The sequence below is a fragment of the Protomyctophum parallelum genome (genome assembly GCF_964188405.1).
Source record: "Protomyctophum parallelum genome assembly, chromosome: 18".
NCBI classification, from domain to species: domain Eukaryota; kingdom Metazoa; phylum Chordata; class Actinopteri; order Myctophiformes; family Myctophidae; genus Protomyctophum; species Protomyctophum parallelum.
Genome location: NC_139716.1, coordinates 39,728,590 through 39,744,084, shown reverse-complemented (window position 1 = coordinate 39,744,084; position 15,495 = coordinate 39,728,590). Strand labels below are relative to the sequence as shown.

The 15,495-nt window shown below is 46.3% G+C and overlaps 1 long non-coding RNA gene across 1 annotated transcript; it reads right to left on the bottom strand.

Annotated features, from left to right (window-relative positions):
- Positions 1 to 716: 716 nt before the first annotated feature.
- Positions 717 to 3,958, bottom strand: LOC310875544. The gene is made up of 3 exons (XR_014570658.1): positions 3,889 to 3,958; positions 975 to 1,027; positions 717 to 880 (listed from the first exon to the last, which is right to left on the bottom strand). It is a non-coding gene; the product is annotated as an uncharacterized lncRNA (long non-coding RNA).
- Positions 3,959 to 15,495: the final 11,537 nt, after the last annotated feature.

Genomic DNA, 15,495 nt, shown 5'->3' with positions numbered 1-15,495 from the left:
ACAAATCTACAAGCTCACACTATTAAATATAAAAGGTTTTAAAGTAATCCGACTTCCCTAAGCCTTTAAAGAATATTTTTGGACATATTGTAAACGTTTTCACTTGTTTAATCCCAAAGGGGATTTATCTTTCTTTGTTTAAAAGGATCCCTGGCCAGACAAATATGCCTTAAAACACTATACTTGCCCTCTATATCTATATCTATATCACACACACACACACACACACACACACACACACACACACACACACACACACACACACACACACACACACACACACACACACACACACACACACACACACACACACACACACACACAAACTTACCTCTCAGTTTGGCAGCTCTCTCTTGTCTTGCCTTCTCTTCTAAAGCTGAGATGTGAGACAGTGATTGGTCAGAGCGGAGACACATCATCATATTGGGTCCGTCTCTGTGTGTGTGTGTGTGTGTGTGTGTGTGTGTGTGTTACATTAGACATTAAGATTAAGAACTTTTCATGCTTTCAATGAATTATGCAGTCAAACAAAGTAGACGTTACATCCACCTGGCACAACAAATACAATTAAGCGCCTTTTCTTTACTTTCTTACCTGGCAAAACAACAGAATGATTCCATTCCTTGAGTTGTGGATACGTGATGAGAATCTCTGGATCTTTGAGAAGTGTAAGGAACTGAGATGAAGTTCCCTCTCCTCTACTAATCACTGTATCAATAAGCTCAATACAAACATCTTCTGGCTGCGCTGTATGCCTCAGTTTGTTATAAACTCTGTCATCAATAATTCCCTCACTCTGAGCATGCTGTAGAATGAGGAGATCTGATCTGAGCCACTTGATCAGTTTCATCTTGTTGGCCACCAATATGTCCACAGAGCCCTATAGGATGAGAAGCAGGTAGTATTATTTTCAATATGCAAATGAATTGTATTAATGAACCTTATTTTGAGCTGCTATTTGCCAGTAAACCAACCTGTAGAGGATCTCCGTGAGAGGAAGCCATGGTCTTCTCTGGATGAGGCACAGCTGTTGAACAAAGAAGAAATGTAACCTTTTCTCATTGGAAGGAGTGTAAACTCCACCTTATTGGACAGAACTCACTGGTCCTCATTCACAACGGCATGTACGCTCATAACGTGACGTTACGTGAGTGGACAGGCATTTACGTGGATTCCCACATTGCGTGGGAATTCATGGCCATCTCCGTGAACTTGACGGTGACGTTGGTTGGTCGGGAACTCTCAACTCTGCACATAGCTACGCCAGCTCTCATGGTAGTGTAAAGGCCATACGCTTGCGTAGAAGGCTTTAGTCTTCATGCTGAATCAATAAGGTTCCCAAATCTCAGATAAAATATGTAGGCATGTGTCCCCAACATTGGTCAGCACATAAAGAAATGATATAGCCTATATAAAAGCCAAGTATCACTTGTGTTTGCCTATATGCATGCATTCTAGAGGCAAGTTTGCCTAGAGTCCAATACAGAAACTGCCCCCGAGCCCGACACCTTTTTATTTATTTATTAGGATATTTCTAGCATGCACGATTGCGCTTCACTCTCGGCAGCAATGCGTTGTGAGCTTGTAGATCGGCTCTCGCATACTCACGCTGCATGTTAAAAAACAAACTCACAATTATAATAAGAACATATACACTTATCTGCATTCTGCACTGTACGAATCCAACGTTGTTTACTGTAGCAATGTCTGCAGTAGGCCTATTTGAATTGTTTCGTTATGGAGCTCCTTTGAGTCAGTCTGACTGTCGGTGTGTGTGTGTGTGTGTGTGTGTGTGTGTGTGTGTGGGGCAGCATGCTGCCGCTGAACCGAGTCCAATCTGGGTGAAATACACATTGGAAAAATTAATATAACGGCGCAGCGAGCCCGGCCCGGACAGAACACGACCCGGCCCGACTGGCTTTTAGCTCTAATGCATTCTGTGGTTCACAGACATGCCGGTCTGACAGACAGACAACAGTCCACATTATGGCATCAGCGCGTGCAATTCGGCCAGTCAGTTTTAAGCCAGCTCACCTTAATTCATTATAATATGGGCAACTGTAGCTGTGTAGGCTGTAGGCTACTACATTGATCTCATCATGAGATCAATGTTTGGTGCCAAATTTCCGGCGAATCATTTTAATATGACGACATCATGAAATGAACCTGCACTTACTGACAAAGAGGATCTGACAAAGAGGATATAGTCTACCCGCCGTATATGGTTGACATTTTAAATAGCTATATGCCTACGTGTCCATGATCAGAAAAAATCCATTTGTTCACTGTTGTATATAATTTAAAGCTTGGGAATCCTGCAGGCTATGATGACGTATTTCGATATTTCCTGTTGCCTTATATGGTGTGGAATGGATGTGGATGTTCCATCTAACCAGGCGACACCAGGCCAATCGCTTGGGAAAAATGCGGAAAGGATACACTCGGCGATCCGCACAAATGAAGTGATTACACCAGCTTCCCTGAATAACACGGGATATATCCCGATTTCATCACGCATCTGTTTACGCACCATTTCCACTGTGGCGTATTTCTCCTTTGTGACTGAGGACCACTGGGTCTAAATGTTGTGTAAACTCCACATCAATGGACAGAACTCACTGGTCCTAATTCATAAAAATGAAATACGCCACCGTTACACTGTGGCGGAAACAGATATCGTATTTATCTGTCCGATCAAGCTGCGTTGAGATGACGTAAAACATATCCGATATTTAAAATAGAGAGAGAGAGAGAGAGAGAGAGAGAGAGGGAGGGGGGCATGGGCCCTCGACACTGTTTGCGCGATAAAGAACAGTAGCCCATACATTCATAAGTGAATAATTATAGGCCTACCTCGTAGGCCTGGGATCCTCTTGTCTGAATAAATTATAATCCAGTGAGTTTATCCAGTGAGTTAAACTATTCTGTGTGTGGCATCCATGCATGTGATCAATATCAATATACATTATTATAAATTCTGTCTGTCTGTCCGTCATGTTTGTGAACAAGCGCAAGTGGAGGTGAGCTGGCTTAAAAATATGATATGACTGGCCGACTTTCAAAAACGCTGATGCCATTCATTAGGCTAATGTGGTCTTCTATTTTTTTATATAGGGCTATATAGGGCTTTCTAATTAGGGCTGCAGAATGCAGATAAGCCTATATGTTCTTATTATAATTGTGAGATTGTTTTTTAACATGCAGCGCGAGTCCGCGAGAGCCGATCTACAAGCTCACAACCGTTGCACTTCGAGTAGAAGGCTGCCGAGTGAGCAGCCCCAATCGCGCATGATAGAAATATCCTAATGCATGCATTTAGGCATACAAGTGCACTCGGCTTTTATATATATATATATATATATATATATATATATATGCTATCTTTTTTATGTGCTGATCGACCAATATGTTGGGGACACATCACACATGCCTACATATTTTATCTGAGATTTGGGAACAATTTATTGATTCAGCATGAAGACTAAAGCCTTCTGAATAACTCTATACGCAAGTGTATGCTTGCGTAGATTTCTCCGCCACCTAAAGAGGTCCCGTAGGATTTGGCGGAGTTTCCGACCAATCTACGTGAACGTCAAGTTCACGGTCATTTCCATGAATTCCAAATTAATGTGGGAAATCCACATAAATGCCTTTCCGCTAGCGTCACGTCATTATATCAGCGTAAACGCTGAGTCTAAATGTTGTGTAAACTCCACCTCAATAGACAAACTCACTGGTCCTCATTCACAAAGGAGAAATACGCCAGAGTGTAAAGGTGATGCGTATTGATATCGTATTCATCCGAATGTTGAAGCTACGAAAACACACACACACACACACACACACACACACACACACACACACACACACACACACACACACAGTCACCTTCAGCTGCTCCTGTAGACGTTGCACTTGACATTGGTGGGTCAGCGGCTGTAGCTCCATGCTGGTCTGATGTCAGAAAAGACAAAAGTCCAAATTAAGAGCTTGAGCAGATCTACAAGCTCACAATATTAAATATAAAAGGTTTTAAAGTTAAATCTGACTTCCCTAAGCCTGCAGTGCAGACACCCTGTTACATGTAATTTTACATTATTGTACAACATTATTGTTAAATTATTATAATTTTTCAATACTGAATGAGATCATATCGACATCGGTAATCGGTTATATCGGCCATAAATGCAATGAATTATATCGGATGTCGATATCGCCCAAAATGTCTCATCGGCACATCCCTAATAGAGTCAATAATCAGTTTTATATATCTATTCATAGATCTATTCATAGATCTATTCATAGACTCAACACAGCTGAGAACAGTTGAATCAGGGGAGGATTATCCAACGAGCCTGTTGGGCCCAGGCCCTGCAGGGGCCTCTGAGTTAGGAGGGGCCTCTGAGCTAGGAGGGGCCTCTGAGCTAGGAGGGGCCTCTGAGCTAGGAGGGGCCTCTGAGCTAGGAGGGGCCCCTGAGGTAGAAGGGGCCTCTGAGCTAGGAGGGGCCTCTGAGCTAGGAGGGGACTCTGAGGTAGGAGGGGCCTCTGAGGTAGGAGGGGCCTCTGAGGTAGGAGGGGCCTCTGAGCTAGGAGGGGCCCCTGAGCTTCAGCCTCTGTGTGTCACACGGAGGCTCAAGCTCAGGGGCCCCCCTAGCTCAGATATAATAGAGATTATTGTCTCTATGCTATTCATAGAGTCAATAATCAGTTTATAAGACATCTATTCATAGAGACAATAATCAGTTTATAAAACATTATCAGTTTATAAGACATCTATTCATAGAGACAATAATCAGTTTATAAAACATAATCAGTTTATAAGACATCTATTCATAGAGTCAATAATCAGTTTATAAAACATAATCAGCTCACCTTTAGCTCTGCCTGGAGCTTTACGCTGGAGATGAACATAGAAGAGAACAGATTAGATGAGACACACAAACAACTGAGGAGGCCTTTCTGTTGTTTTGAGGGGCGCTGGCCCCTCCTATGTGTCCAGCTTTGAGGGTTTGTGTAAACGCAAACATTGTGTAAACACAAACATTGTGTTAACGCAAACATTGAATGCCATTACAATTTACAATGTAGGCCTTTATCAGACGCTCTTAATCCAGAGCGATTTACAGTAAGCAAGAACAAAGGCATGGTAATACATCATACATACATACATACATATATACATACAATAGTCATCATGAATCATATACATAAGTTAGGAAGCTAACTGGCTCGCACCAGGCTGGGGGCGGGGCCGAGTCAAGGTTGACTAGAGCTAAATTCCAACACCGCAACTTTCACACTCGCTCACTCCCCTCGCGTCCTTCACTCGCTCCTCGACTCCGCCCCCAGCGAGGAGGAGAGGAGGAGGAGAGGATTCGATGCGAGGACAGAGGGGTGGTCGAATTTTCCTCTAGAATCGGAATGTACTACGCTGTCATTTCAAAGCGACGGCACATTCCGCGATCACTAATGACGTGTATCAATTCAATTCAATTCAAAGGGCTTTATTGGCATGGGAAAACATACGTTAACATTGCCAAAGCAAAAGTGGTGGAACAATACAGTGTCACACAGCTGGATCACTGGAACTCCGAACGGAGCCGTACAGTCTACAGAATAGACAATTCATCATTTTGTGCATGTAACCGAGGCCAATGTGTATGTATTGGTAACATGTGCAAGACAAGGCTATTTATTCCTGAAATAGTGAATAAGCGCCAGGATGCGCACACTTATAAATCACCCCCCCCCCCCTCCTCCGACGGTCTTTGCAAATAACGGACACTATAACAGGAATTAGGTTTAGTCTCTCTGACTTACATATTCAGTTCAGTCCACATATAAATAAGTACATTTTTGTCACCGTCATTCATTGCAGTCTGTGCATTCAGGCATGCACAGAGATAAATTAACTATAGCTTTTGAGGTGCGTACAATATAGCCGGCCTAATTTATATATCCTACTTTTATTATGCTTATATCACACAACGCAATAAAGCCAGTGGCTTGTTGTGGTCCTTTCACTTTCACATAAGTAGGCTAGATAGGCTACTTTATCATTCTGAAGATCTATTCATTCAGCGATGTGTGCATGTGTGTGTGACTCAGCCCTGGCAGCTAGTGGATGGGGGGGGGGGGTGCACAGTATCGGGTTTCAAGCAGTGTTTTTGTGCCACATGTACACGTGATGCGGAAATCCGCTGCGAGGAGACAACATACCCCACCGAGTAGAAAATAATTGTGCCATTTTATCATGATTATTAGTGAGGACCTATATTATATGAAGATACGTTGAAAAGTGGTGAAGTGGTCCTTTAAGGCTATTAAAATTAGCATCTTTGACGATTATGACGCAATCATGGGAACGCACAATTTGACCAATGAAATTGATCTTGTATCTGGGCTGGGGCAGAGCGGCTCTGGGCTCTGGGTACTGCCTGGTGGCTATCAACTCATGCTAGTGGTTTTGGTTTCACATTTAGCTTCATACTGGGTGAAGCTCGAAAATCTTACAATGACATTGAGTTGACGTGTTTTTTTGTTTTAGGGTAATGTTGCATAATCGCAATTTCGCACTCGAGTCCCGTGCCCCGGCCATCTAGCTCTGCACATGCACTGCACACACACACACACACACACACACACACACACACACACACACACACACACACACACAGAGAGCCCAGAAAAACATTTTTCGACACTGAGGCACTCTCTGTGCTGTGGTCTGAACGTTTAAACGCATTATAATTAAAAAGAACATATATCTCAATTTAACTAACGTTTAGAATGCTATTTTGTTCCGATCCATACAGGAATTAGAAGGTTAATACTTTATGCATTTGTGTGTGTATTTTTTTTTTACTAGCAGACTAAAGTGAGCTGCCAGTAGCTTCCAGCAAGAAAAGAGGAAGCACTGTGGCGACAGAGCAAGAAAGGAGGAAGCACTGTGGCGGTCAGTCTGTGCACATAACCGAGCCCAGGAAGTCACTGAGCCAGACGCGCCGGCCACTTTTAGTTTTGCCAACTTAGCGGATTTGAGGCTGAGAAGGAAAATTAAGAAAAATGAGGGTTTTATCTCTGGCGCCTGTCAACACGATTTGTCCCCAATACACCAGAAAAAGTAGCTAGATTTCTCGCCAGAAGCTTTTCACTAATTCAGTCGCTAGGGGGGTCTGGAAAGAAGCTAAATATGGCGACAAATTCGCTAAGTTGGCAACACTAATCAGCTGGCCTAGATGCTAGGTCACGTCAGAGCCTGAGATATAGCCGCGTGCAGTTTGAAAGCGTTTTCATTCAGACCACGTGATGTACCTTATCAGAAATGTTAATTTATCCCTTTAATACACTCTCTGGGTGCCTACAGCCCTTGAATATGATTAAGGATTATTTTCATTATGGTAATCTCACACTTCAATATCGCTCATACCATACCTGTAACTTTTATTAGGCCTCAAAAAAAAGTTACATAAGTTTAGCCCAGGCCCCAGCTGGGCTGGGCAACTAGCCGATCTACAAGCTCAAAGCGTGACACGTTTTGAGCTTGTAGATCAGCTATATTTGCTATTATTTGAATTGAAATCCTGAATTATTTCTTGCCATTTTTGCATTGCAATCCTGAAAATAACCCTTTTATTTAATTTCAAATTATAGTTATAGTTATGTTAACTTTACAAACTAAATCCAAATATATTGGACACAAAAAAAGACAATAACAGACTGAAGTAATTCAAGCGGGTCATGTTTGCATGTTTGGAATTGTAACAGCTGAAATCAATAATATATCAGTATTCTGATATCAACCTGTGGCCCCCGGGCCGCCAGTTGTCCATGTATGGTTTAGCCTTTGCGTTTGCCTGTGAGGTCATCGGCGCTATAGCCTACAGTCTTTATACTAACAGTGAATGTTTGCAATACATTTAAACAACTCAGCTCTGGTCTTCAGTTAGTCTGCTTTGTAAATAAACGTACCTTTCGTCTGCGTCTGCCTGGGATGTTCCCCATGTTGATGTCTTCCTTGTTGCTTCTTCTTACAGTTCTGGTGACAAATGACAACAACAGTGACGTTTATGAGACCGGGTTGGTTGTGTTCAGCGCTATCCAATGGCAGTGTTATGGGCTGTGTTTCATTTCCCTATATGGTCTGGCATGGGCGTGTGACTGGCTTCCTGGACTGCGACGTGCTATAATCTACTTCCTGTGGAACTATACATCTTGGGGTCATCTCCTCATCAAGCCCGGCTGATAAAAACCCTGGCTCTTCACTCCAGCCCTTTGACAGTTTGTCAGTTGCCCATCGGTAAAGTCACCGACACTGTGTCTCTGAGCTCGATGTTTTTTGCTTGCGATCAACTTTATTCTAATTCCTCGTCTCCTTGTGCCCCCAGTGTTCTACGACTGCTGCCTGCCTGCCGACCAGCCCAACATAGCCCCAGTACTGTTAACTCCATACAAAACACCTGGGGGTCTATTAGAGTACTGTTAACTCCATACTAAACACCTGGGGGATATTAGAGTACTGTTAACTCCATACAAAACACCTGGGGGTCTATTAGAGTAATGTTAACTCCATACTAAACACCTGGGGGTCTATTAGAGTAATGTTAACTCCATACAAAACACCTGGGGGTCTATTAGAGTAATGTTAACTCCATACTAAACACCTGGGGGTCTATTAGAGTAATGTTAACTCCATACTAAACACCTGGGGGTCTATTAGAGTAATGTTAACTCCATACTAAACACCTGGGGGTCTATTAGAGTAATGTTAACTACACACTAAACACCTGGGGGTCTATTAGAGTAATGTTAACTCCATACTAAACACCCATGGGGTCTATTAGAGTAATGTTAACTCCATACTAAACACCTGGGGGTCTATTAGAGTAATGTTAACTCCATACTAAACACCTGGGGGTCTATTAGAGTAATATTAACTCCCTCTTTAACTATATGTACAGACTCAGTCTTGCGATCGAGAAAGGCCGTCATAAGGGCTACACACACCGGGTGTGCAGCGACGCGGCAACTGCCTGGGAAATAGAACGGTGGCGTATCGGAGCGTCAGGCGAGGCGTGAACACGCTTCGGATGCCGCCGGTGTGGGATAGGCACTCGGTGCTGCGCTATGAGTTTGTAGATCTGCTGTTTTTCAATAGCTAAAGTATAACATAATGCTTAAAACACCAAAAGGAGTTCCCACCTAGAGAGAGACAGAGAGAGAGAGAGAGAGAGAGAGAGAGAGAGAGAGAGAGAGAGAGAGAGAGAGAGAGAAACACTGAGAGAGAGAGAGAGAGAGAGAGAGAGAGAGAGAGAGAGAGAGAGAGAGAGAGATAGATAGAGAGAGAGAGAGTGAGAGAGACAGAGAGAGAGAGAGAGAGAGAGAGAGAGAGAGAGAGAGAGAGACACTGAGAGAGAGAGAGAGAGAGAGAGAGAGAGAGAGAGATAAAGAGATAGAGAGATAGAGAGATAGAGACTAGAGAGAGAGAGAGACAGAGAGAGAGAGAGAGAGAGAGAGAGAGAGAGAGAGAACCTGTTTGTTTCCACAAGCCAAAAAATGGTTGTGTCTAAAGCAGGGGTGGGCAACTGGCGGCCCGGGGGCCACATGCGGCCCCCACCTTCACTTAATGTGGCCCTCAGGTTAATATCAGAATACTGATATAATATTGGTTCCACAACATGCAAACATGACCTGCTTTAATTACTTCAGTCTAAATTAGTAGCTCAATGCCTCAACACACGTATAATTAAAGGCATTTGAAATTACATAAAAATGTAAATTTTCAGGATTCCAATTCGAATATAGCAAAAATAGCCGATCTACAAGCTCAAAACGCGTCGCGCTGCGACGTGTTTTGAGCTTGTAGATCAGCGACAGTAATATATGGCCCTATAGGGAGTGAGTGTGGAAATATAGTGGCCCTCTCCATCGTCAAAGTTGCCCAACCTGGTCTAAAGCCACACTAATAATAATAATAATAATAATGGATTTTATTTATAACGCACTTTACATTCGTAAGAATCTCAAAGTGCTACAGAGTGAATAAAAGCAAAAGAAACAACATACCATTAAAAACATCTAAAATAACAGTAACATTAAAACTTAAGGGCATGAAGGCTAAAAAAATGCTTTGGTAAAAAGGAAAGTTTTGAGTCCTCTCTTAAAAATGTCTACCGACTGTGGGGCTCTCAGGTGGGCGGGGAGAGCGTTCCACAGTTCGGGGGCGACCGAGCAGAAAGCCCGGTCACCCATGGTGCGTAGGTTGGTCTTTGTGGGTTTGAGGAGGTTGGTGTTTGAGGAGCGGAGGGAGCGGGTTGAGGATTGAAGGGTGACAAGTTCCTTGAGGTAGGGGGGGGCGTTGCCGTGAATGCACTGGTGGGTTAGCAGGGAAATCTTGTATTCAGTCCGGAATGAGATGGGGAGCCAGTGGAGTGAGCGGAGGATGGGTGTGATGTGCTCGTGTTTACGCACTCTCATCAGGACCCTAGCAGCGCTGTTCTGAATGTATTGGAGCCTTTGAAGGCTCTTGTTAGGGATCCTGATGAGAAGTGCGTTGCAGTAGTCCAACCTGGAGGAGACAAAGGCGTGGACCAACTTTTCAGCATCGGGTAGAGTGAGGGTGGGACGGAGTTTGGCGATGTTTTTTAGATGGAAAAATGATGTTTTGCAGAGGTGTTTGATGTGGGCCTCGTAGTTGAGGTGGGGGTCCATTTTAACACCCAGGTTTGTGACGACAGATGAGAGTGGAATGTCCTGGCCAGAGAAGGTGATGCTTGTGATGGGGGATGATTGAACCTGGTGTGGGGTGCCGATGAGAATGGCTTCTGTTTTGGAGCTGTTTAGTTGCAGGAAGTTGTGTTTCATCCACGCCTTTATCTCCTCCAGGCAGATGGTGAGTGTGGATGAAGGTGATGTAGATGGTGACAGGGAGGACAGTGGGGCAGCAGAGCGGGGGGGGGTTGGGTCCAGTTTTATGTACAGTTGTGTGTCATCAGCATAGCAATGGAAGGATAATCCATGCCTGCTGATGACACGGCCGAGGGGAAGCAGGTACAAAGTGAACAGGGTGGGGCCAAGCACAGAGCCCTGGGGGACACCACAGGTGACAGGCTGGGTCTGGGATTTTGCACCTCCCAGGGAGACACACTCAGTTCTATCCGTGAGGTAGGATGTAAACCAGTCCAGGGTGGTGTCGCAGAGTCCGATGGTGGAGTGAAGGCGGTGAAGGAGGATGGTGTGGTCAACTGTGTCGAAGGCTGCAGTGAGGTCCAGGAGGATGAGGAGGGAAGGGGAGCCAGCATCAGCTGCCATGAGGATGTCGTTTGTGACCCTGACCAGTGCGGTTTCAGTGCTGTGGGCGGAGCGGAAACCAGACTGAAATTTTTCGGACAGGTTGTTGGTGTGAAGGTGGGTTATGAGTTGTGCGGCGACGACTTTCTCTAACACCTTGGAGAGGAATGGGAGGTTGGAGATGGGTCTGTAGTTGGCATGGACAGCCGCGTCTAAGGTGGGTTTTTTGAGTAGGGGTGTTATGATGGCAGTTTTCAGTGCTGATGGAACGTGGCCAGACTGAAGGGAGTGGTTTATTGCATGGGTAATTAGAGGGCTGATGGCTTGGATATGTAATTTGAGCAGGGCTGTGGGAAAGGGGTCCAAGGTGCAGGTGGAAGGCTTCATTCGCCTGATGGTGTCCTCGATCTGTTGCTGAGTGGTGGGAGTGAAGCAGCAGAGAGGCTGGGGGGGTCCAAGCTGTGGGCTGGCAGTCGGGGGAGATGAAGAGGGGGTGGCAGAGAGGGATGAACGGATGGTGTCAACTTTCGTTCTGAAAAATGAGAGGAAGTCGTTGCACTGTTCAGCTGTGGTTGCTTGTACACACTCCTGTGTTTTTCTCACTAACATTAACACAACCCTGGTCTAAAGCCACACTCCTGTGTTTTTCTCACTAACATTAACACAACCCTGGTCTAAAGCCACACTCCTGTGTTTTTCTCACTAACATTAACACAACCCTGGTCTAAAGCCACACTCCTGTGTTTTTCTCACTAACATTAACACAACCCTGGTCTAAAGCCACACTCCTGTGTTTTTCTCACTAACATTAACACAACCCTGGTCTAAAGCCACACTCCTGTGTTTTTCTCACTAACATTAACACAACCCTGGTCTAAAGCCACACTCCTGTGTTTTTCTCACTAACATTAACACACTGGGTGTGTCTAAAGCCACTGATTATGAACCAGGGACCACCACCCTGACTATAGAATCAACCTGGGGACCACCACCCTGACTATAGAATCAACCTGGGGACCACCACCCTGACTATAGAATCAACCTGGGGACCACCACCCTGACTATAGAATCAACCTGGGGACCACCACCCTGACTATAGAATCAACCTGGGGACCACCACCCTGACTATAGAATCAACCTGGGGACCACCACCCTGACTATAGAATCAACCTGGGGACCACCACCCTGACTATAGAATCAACCTGGGGACCACCACCCTGACTATAGAATCAACCTGGGGACCACCACCCTGACTATAGAATCAACCTGGGGACCACCACCCTGACTATAGAATCAACCTGGGGACCACCACCCTGACTATAGAATCAACCTGGGGACCACCACCCTGACTATAGAATCAACCTGGGGACCACCACCCTGACTATAGAATCAACCTGGAGACCACCACCCTGACTATAGAATCAACCTGGAGACCACCACCCTGACTATAGAATCAACCTGGGGACCACCACCCTGACTATAGAATCAACCTGGGGACCACCACCCTGACTATAGAATCAACCTGGGGACCACCACCCTGACTATAGAATCAACCTGGGGACCCCCACCCTGACTATAGAATCAACCTGGGGACCCCCACCCTGACTATAGAATCAACCTGGGGACCACCACCCTGACTATAGAATCAACCTGGAGACCACCACCCTGACTATAGAATCAACCTGGGGACCACCACCCTGACTATAGAATCAACCTGGGGACCACCACCCTGACTATAGAATCAACCTGGAGACCACCACCCTGACTATAGAATCAACCTGGAGACCACCACCCTGACTATAGAATCAACCTGGGGACCACCACCCTGACTATAGAATCAACCTGGGGACCACCACCCTGACTATAGAATCAACCTGGGGACCACCACCCTGACTATAGAATCAACCTGGGGACCACCACCCTGACTATAGAATCAACCTGGGGACCACCACCCTGACTTAGAATCAACCTGGGGACCACCACCCTGACTATAGAATCAACCTGGGGACCACCACCCTGACTATAGAATCAACCTGGGGACCACCACCCTGACTATAGAATCAACCTGGGGACCCCCACCCTGACTATAGAATCAACCTGGGGACCACCACCCTGACTATAGAATCAACCTGGAGACCACCACCCTGACTATAGAATCAACCTGGGGACCACCACCCTGACTATAGAATCAACCTGGGGACCACCACCCTGACTATAGAATCAACCTGGAGACCACCACCCTGACTATAGAATCAACCTGGGGACCACCACCCTGACTATAGAATCAACCTGGGGACCACCACCCTGACTATAGAATCAACCTGGGGACCACCACCCTGACTATAGAATCAACCTGGGGACCCCCACCCTGACTATAGAATCAACCTGGGGACCCCCACCCTGACTATAGAATCAACCTGGGGACCACCACCCTGACTATAGAATCAACCTGGGGACCCCCACCCTGACTATAGAATCAACCTGGGGACCACCACCCTGACTATAGAATCAACCTGGGGACCACCACCCTGACTATAGAATCAACCTGGGGACCACCACCCTGACTATAGAATCAACCTGGGGACCACCACCCTGACTATAGAATCAACCTGGGGACCCCCACCCTGACTGAGAATCAACCTGGGGACCACCACCCTGACTATAGAATCAACCTGGAGACCACCACCCTGACTATAGAATCAACCTGGGGACCACCACCCTGACTATAGAATCAACCTGGGGACCACCACCCTGACTATAGAATCAACCTGGGGACCACCACCCTGACTATAGAATCAACCTGGGGACCACCACCCTGACTATAGAATCAACCTGGGGACCACCACCCTGACTATAGAATCAACCTGGGGACCACCACCCTGACTATAGAATCAACCTGGGGACCACCACCCTGACTATAGAATCAACCTGGGGACCCCCACCCTGACTATAGAATCAACCTGGGGACCACCACCCTGACTATAGAATCAACCTGGGGACCACCACCCTGACTATAGAATCAACCTGGGGACCACCACCCTGACTATAGAATCAACCTGGGGACCACCACCCTGACTATAGAATCAACCTGGGGACCACCACCCTGACTATAGAATCAACCTGGGGACCCCCACCCTGACTATAGAATCAACCTGGGGACCACCACCCTGACTATAGAATCAACCTGGGGACCCCCACCCTGACTATAGAATCAACCGGGGGACCACCACCCTGACTATAGAATCAACCTGGGGACCACCACCCTGACTATAGAATCAACCTGGGGACCCCCACCCTGACTATAGAATCAACCTGGGGACCACCACCCTGACTATAGAATCAACCTGGGGACCACCACCCTGACTATAGAATCAACCTGGGGACCACCACCCTGACTATAGAATCAACCTGGGGACCACCACCCTGACTATAGAATCAACCTGGGGACCACCACCCTGACTATAGAATCAACCTGGGGACCACCACCCTGACTATAGAATCAACCTGGGGACCACCACCCTGACTGAGAATCAACCTGGGGACCACCACCCTGACTATAGAATCAACCTGGGGACCCCCACCCTGACTATAGAATCAACCTGGGGACCACCACCCTGACTATAGAATCAACCTGGGGACCACCACCCTGACTATAGAATCAACCTGGGGACCACCACCCTGACTATAGAATCAACCTGGGGACCACCACCCTGACTATAGAATCAACCTGGGGACCCCACCCTGACTATAGAATCAACCTGGGGACCACCACCCTGACTATAGAATCAACCTGGGGACCCCCACCCAGACTATAGAATCAACCTGGGGACCACCACCCTGACTATAGAATCAACCTGGGGACCACCACCCTGATTATAGAATCAACCTGGGGACCACCACCCTGACTATAGAATCAACCTGGGGACCCCACCCTGACTATAGAATCAACCTGGGGACCCCCACCCTGACTATAGAATCAACCTGGGGACCACCACCCTGACTATAGAATCAACCTGGGGACCCCCACCCTGACTATAGAATCAACCTGGGGACCCCCACCCTGACTATAGAATCAACCTGGGGACCACCACCCTGACTATAGAATCAACCTGGGGACCACCACCCTGACTATAGAATCAACCTGGGGACCACCACCCTGACTATAGAATCAACCTGGGGACCACCACCCTGACTATAGAATCAACC